The 6797-nt window shown below is 31.2% G+C and overlaps 1 long non-coding RNA gene across 2 annotated transcripts; it reads left to right on the plus strand.

The window, feature by feature from the left end:
- Positions 1–856: 856 nt before the first annotated feature.
- On the plus strand, positions 857–6797 carry LOC107671800 (uncharacterized). 2 transcript variants are annotated; one of them, XR_001632253.1, is made up of 4 exons: positions 857–1062; positions 1406–1577; positions 5837–5945; positions 6477–6797. It is a non-coding gene; the product is annotated as an uncharacterized LOC107671800 (long non-coding RNA). The 2 variants fall into 2 exon arrangements; XR_001632254.1 differs by lacking the exon at positions 6477–6797 and adding an exon at positions 3214–3422 and having other exon boundaries at positions 5837–5868.

Raw genomic sequence — 6797 nt, forward strand, 5'->3', positions numbered from 1 at the left:
TGCGAAACTTAATTTTTGATTAGTAATATGCATTTCTAAGAACTTAATTTGGACAACTTTAAAGATGATTTTCTCAATATTTAGATTTTTTTGCACCCTCAGATTCCAGATTTTCAAATAGTTGTATCTCGGCCAAATATTGTCCTATCCTAACAAACCATACATCAATGGAAAGCTTATTTATTTATTCAAAACCCTTATGACTGGTTTTGTGGTCCAAGGTCACATATATATATATATATATTTAGATTACATACTACTTTTTTTGAAAGAAATTGATACTTTTATTCATCAAGGGTGCATTAAATGATCAAAAGTGACAGTAAAGACATTTATAATGTTACAAAATATTTCTATTTCAAATAAATGCTGTTCTTTTGAAAATGCATCACAGTTTCCACAAAAATATTGAGCAGCACAACTGTTTTCAACATTGATAATAATCAGAAATGTTTCTTGAGCAGCAGATCAGCATATTAGAATGATTTCTGAAGATCATGTGACACTGAAGACTGGAGTAATGATGCTGAAAATACAGCTGCGCATCACAGAAATAAATTACAATTTAACAGATATTCACTTGGAAAACAGCTGTTTTACTTTATAATAATGTTTCACTATTTTAACTTTTGATTACATAAATGCATCCTTGGTGAGCAGAAAACTCTTTCAGATAACGATATTAGCCTCCACACTAATGCACAGTAGTGCTCTGTATATGATAAGCACGCTGCAGTTTTGTTGTCTGCTGCTTTAAATGATCTGCTTTTAAAATTCAGGTGGATTCTGATTGGCTGTCAATGTTAACATTCATCAGCTGGGAAAAATCATTCTAAGAGTTATTCTAATGATATCGTTCCTCTGTGTTGTTATCATTATAACCTAGTTGTAGTGTGGACTTCTCATAGTATTAGAGCGATTTGTAAAACTTCATCATTATAGTTAATGCCCTTGGCTTGAACAAGCCTAAAGTCTGTAGTTTTGTTCATAGATTTTGAGGATAATCGACTTTTAACCTGTTCGTGTTGCTTCTGTTGAGAAGTTGCAACAACAACATATATGGTAAGTGTTTTCTCCTTCCTATTTATTTAAGCTGTTATGAATATAAATGTTAGAGACGTAAATGTTTATTTTATTTCAGTTAGTTGCACAAGTTTTGAAGTTTTCCTGTTACATTTATATTTAATTTCAGCTTTATTTCAATTAATAAAAATGTTTTTTAAATGATTTAGTTTTTGAATAACATTCATGTTGAATAACATTTTTTTTATTTCTTAACTTCTGCTTTTTTATATATATATTTCTGTTTGGCTTTATCTGGTTAGATACATGAAATGTTTATTTGCAGCTGTGAAATTCTGACGTCGAGTTCAGCACTGAATGTGTGTCTGTGTTTGTCTCTGAGGGCCAGCGTGGAGCTCTAGATGAGCGGCGATGCTGTGAAAGCGTGCCAGACATCAGCCCGACATATGCAGCAGCACCTGGACACGCACGCACGCTGCGAGCTCAACCACAGGATTAATTCACTTCAGAAATCTGTGACTGAACCACTGAAACACACAGGGTTCATGAGCAGGGTAAAACCTTACCTTTACTTTCTGAAAGTACCAAGTGGCGTTATTCAGAGGCCGAACTTCACACTTAAAAAATAAAAAAAATAAAATAAACACATTAAAAATAGTTATATTTTGCTTTAGGGAATAAATATTGTGAGACTGGTAGATTAACTGTCTTTGCAATGACTGTATAATGAACCAATGGGAGCAAAGCTCTGTGTGTGTGTGTGTGTGTGTGTGTGTGTGTGTGTGTGTGAGAGAGAGAGAGCGTGCTAATTAATGTCAAAACTACCTATATGATATTTAACATATATCTGGTTATTCAAGTGCCTTTCTCTCACATTCTGAAGATGCCAGTGTTATTTAAAGTATTTTTTATATAATATAGTATTTTTAGTAGTGTCAATTAGATTTTATTTTTATTTTAATAAAAAAAGTAATTTTTTTAATTGTTGTAATTTTAGTAATTTTATGTGCCTTTGTCATTTTTATTAATTTTGTTTTATATTTGAAATTTTTTAGTATTTCTGAAATATTTCTATTTTGCTTTCATTTATTTTATTTCCGTTTTAGTTATTTTAGCACTTGAACTTTTGTTGTTTGTTGCAAATGCAACATTTTAAATTTTCATTTAAATTTTGAAGTTTAAATTTTGCGTCCGATATTTATATTTTATTTCAAGTATTTTTAATAGTGTCAATTAGATTTTATTTTTATTTTAATAAAATAAGTAATTTTTTTAATTGTTGTAATTTTAGTAATTTTATGTGCCTTTGTCATTTTTATTAATTTTGTTTTATATTTGAAATTTTTTAGTATTTCTGAAATATTTCTATTTTGCTTTCATTTATTTTATTTCCGTTTTAGTTATTTTAGCACTTGAACTTTTGTTGTTTGTTGCAAATGCAACATTTTAAATTTTCATTTAAATTTTGAAGTTTAAATTTTGCGTCCGATATTTATATTTTATTTCAACTTGATTTAAATTAATGAAAACAAAAAAATGTTAGATTCGTTTTTGATGGTTCTGTTGAATGAAATAATTTTTTTAGTTTTAAAAAATACTTCTATTTCTATTCTTTTTTATTTCTATTTCTATTCTAGTAAAAAATTATATTCTTTATTTCAGTTTTAGTCATTTTAGTATGTGAACTTATTTTATTTCAGATGGTTGCTAGCTAATGCAACATCTATAATTTTCTACGTTTTTAAGTTTTTCATCTATTTATACATTTTATTTCAGTTTAATTTTAATCAATGAAAATTATTTTTAATAGATTTAGTTTGATATTTGTCGAATAAATAGTTTTTTTGTATTTCTATTTAGTTTTTTTTTATTTCAGTTTTAGTAATTTTAGTACTTGAATTTTTGTTTATCATCAAACATTTTTATTTTATTTCAGCTTTATTTAATGTAATGATTTGTTGACTGATTTAGTTTCTGTTTTAGTTAACAATTCAGGAACATACTATCAAAATGACCTGGGCATTGTAAGCCTCAATAAATCATAGAGATCATAGTTCTCTGTGGTTTCTACGATCTACTTAGGCTTACGATGCTTTTGGGAAACGCAGCGCTGGATTTTATAGACTCTAGAATGAGTGATCTGCTAATTCAAGTCACTCCAAGTTCTTTCTTGTTATGTTTTTTCTCCAGGACAGCCATTGGCAGCATTAACACGAGGGCTTTCTGGGGTTTGTGCCGTACGACTTCAGCTCCTCGTGTTAGTGAGATGTCAGAACGCTCAATACTGTCAGTCCAGACCGATGAATATCGTACAGTCTGACAGTAAAGCCTGCTGATGACACATAGATCTGACCGGCTCTTATCCTGCCGTCTGACAGCAGTCATAGCTGTAGATTCACGTGTGTTAATCACACCTGAAACACACTGATGTACATCTGGGATTCAGTGATCGTTTGATGTGGTTAAACGTCTCATTCAGAATGACTGTAATCAAACTCGCACATCTTTATCATCAGCTAATTAGCAGAACGAAGAATGATTAAGTTTGCACCAACTCAAAACAACTCTACTAATTGAATTTTAATTTTCAAAACACTAGCTTTTCCACAAAGCATTTTTACTAAAAAGTAGCATCACAAAATGTCATATTTTGTCATATTATATTATGCATGCAGTCACATGACTAAGAGACCAAATTAATGACTTTTTAGGAGATCATTCAGTTTAGTTGATTGGTTTGTTTGGATGCTTCATATCAAATCATCACTTCAATCGAGTCACTGTTGCCCATTCACTCACTCACTCACTCACTCACTCACTCACTCACTCACTCACTCACTCACTCACTCATTAACTCACTCACTCACTCACTCACTCACTCACTCACTCACTCACTCACTCACTCACTCACTCACTCACTCACTCACTCACTCACTCACTCACTCACTCACTCACTCACTCACTCACTCACTCACTCACTCACTCACTCACTCACTCATTCATTCATTAATTCACTCACTCACTCACTCATTCATTGACTCACTCATTCATTCATTAATTCATTCACTCATTCATTGACTCACTCATTCACTCATTCACTCATTCACTCACTCACTCTTTCACTCATTCACTCACTCATTCACTGATTCACTCCCTCTTGCACTCACTCTTTCATTCACTCATTCATTCACTCACTCTTTCACTCACTCTTTCACTCACTCATTCATTCACTCATTCATTCACTCATACATTCACTCACTCATTCACTCAGTCCTTCACTCATTCACTCACTCACTCACTCACTCACTCACTCAGTCCTTCACTCATTCACTCATTCATTCACTCACTCACTCACTCTTTCACTCACTCATTCATTCACTCATACATTCACTCACTCTTTCACTCACTCTTTCACTCACTCATTCACTCACTCACTCATTCACTCACTCACTCATTCATTCATTCATTCATTCATTCATTTTTCTTGTAGCAAATATAAATATTTGGTTAAATACTGCTGATTATTGTCAAGTTTCCCATTTCAAAAACTTCCTGTGTAAAATTTCTAACATAAATTACATTTTCTGGTTATGTTAAAAAGGTATTACCCCATTAGCTAGTGTCAATGTAACTATAGCTACATTTTATTAGGAGTGTTATTTAGGTGTCATTGATATGCTATTATGGTTTTTGTTCATATTTCGCTTTTTTTTCTTTTTTTTTTTACTTCAATTTTAGTTAAAGAATTGTCATTTTGTTGTTTGTTTTTGTTCTTCTTATTTTTAAGTATGTCTATATAGTATTTATTATTTTTTATTTAATAGTTGTATTTATTAGTTTTGTTTATTCGTTTTTTTTTGTTTAGCTGTAGTCATGTTAGTACTTAAACTAAATGAAAATGACAAATGTTGCCTTGGCAACTAGCTGAAATAAAATGAGTTTAATTTTTTATATTTTATTTTATTTCGGTTAACATTTATTTCAAGTAAACACGTGTTTTTTTAAGGTTTTAGTTTTAATTTAGTAAACCATAATAAACCTGTTTGCAAGTATCTTGTAGAGCTAACTAGCTCTTAAAAGAATTGCTTGATCGTAGCTTAAATTAAAGCTAAATAAAAATATTTTACATAAAAAAATTAAATATAAAACAAAATGACAAAAGCACATAAAATTACTAAAATGAAAATGGCAACTTTTTATTTATTTATTTATTTTTGTATTTTGTTGCATTTTTTTTTTTTATGGTTTTAGTTTCAGTAAATCCATAATCATGTTTGCTAGTTCCTTAGTTTAGCGAACTAATTTTTAAATTATCAATTGATTTGTAGCTTAACTGCTTTCGGTCATGAATAGTTTCTAGCTCGACATACTAGTTTTAAGCAGCTTTTCACAACCAGCTTCAGCATCGTGTCAGACACGTGTTCTTGACTTAAAGTCTGCCCAAAAAAAGACTACATTAATGAAACAATTAAACGCTGAATCCACGAGCGGGTGACATTTATCTCGCCTTCAGCACATTGCCTGAGCTTGTTTTTTTCTGGCCTGTTGTTAGGGCACATTTTATAGCTCAGTATGGAAACTCAGCCAAGGATTCTGGGTAAAGAGGCGTATGCCAGGCGTAATGAAGACGTAGATGAAGGAGGAAAGAGACAGAAATGAACATTATGTTGGATATTTACAACAGGACGTTTGTCTCGCCTGCCGTTAGGTTTTAAAATGCCCAGTTTGAGATGATCACTAGGTTTTTCTAAACACAAATGTACCATATCTTCCATTTCATTTCCATTCTTCTCTGTATTTTGTCTCTTCACAGCTATCCACACCAGCAGATATTTATGAAAACATTTTTTTTAAATCAGGCAAATATCCGTCAGCTTTCATCCTGAAGGTCCTCTTCCATATTTTTCCTTCTGTGATTTGTGGTGAGTTTTATTATTAGTCATTATTGCACATTTACATAATTGTGCCTATATATTTTGTCACACAAATTTTAAACAAATTATTTGGGATTTTTAGTAAATTTAAGGTTCAGCTGGAGTGGCAACACCAGAAAAACAAAATTGCGTAATATAGTAATAATTAATTAAATCATAAAAATGTAAAAATAATATAAATAATAATTAAATAAAAGCAATTAAATTATTAATATTAAATATAAAAATATATACAAATTAAATATTCAAAAAAACAATTTTTTGTTTACTTGCATGTTGTGTGATCATAAACCAACATCAGATAACCACTAGAATGAGAATGTGTTTTTCAATAAATGATTGAAAAAAAAAAAATCCCTAAAAATCCTTAGAATTATAAATTGACATAAAATGAATTTATGTATTCAAGACCATCTAATGGAGCTGAAAAGCAGCTTGGATTGCATTCAAACCTCATTCATCCCAACTAATACCTTGATGCATAAACTTTTGCTTTATTTTCTTGCTTCATTATTCAAGAGACAGAAGAGAGCGAAATGCTGCAACGCTCCCAGCATCTTCAACTTGATTTTCCCTCTCAAGAGTGTCAACAAGCTCCCAGCTGCTTCAGGAAGGGAATGTTTTAGCAGCTCAGCGGATGCAGAAAATCAAGAACACTAACTGGAAATTGTCTCTAAGATGCTGGGGTTAGTGATGGATGACTGCGTGAAAAGAAACACAGCGGCCTATAAAGACGCTCACGTCTGCACTCTATATTATGCTGCCGTCTTAACACTCAAAAAATATATTTATTTATGCATGCCTAAATTTCAGATTTATGTATTTGATTTGCATATAACA

Source organism: Sinocyclocheilus anshuiensis, unplaced genomic scaffold, assembly GCF_001515605.1.
Source record: "Sinocyclocheilus anshuiensis isolate Anshui unplaced genomic scaffold, SAMN03320099.WGS_v1.1 scaffold1491, whole genome shotgun sequence".
Taxonomy (NCBI): Eukaryota; Metazoa; Chordata; class Actinopteri; order Cypriniformes; family Cyprinidae; genus Sinocyclocheilus; species Sinocyclocheilus anshuiensis.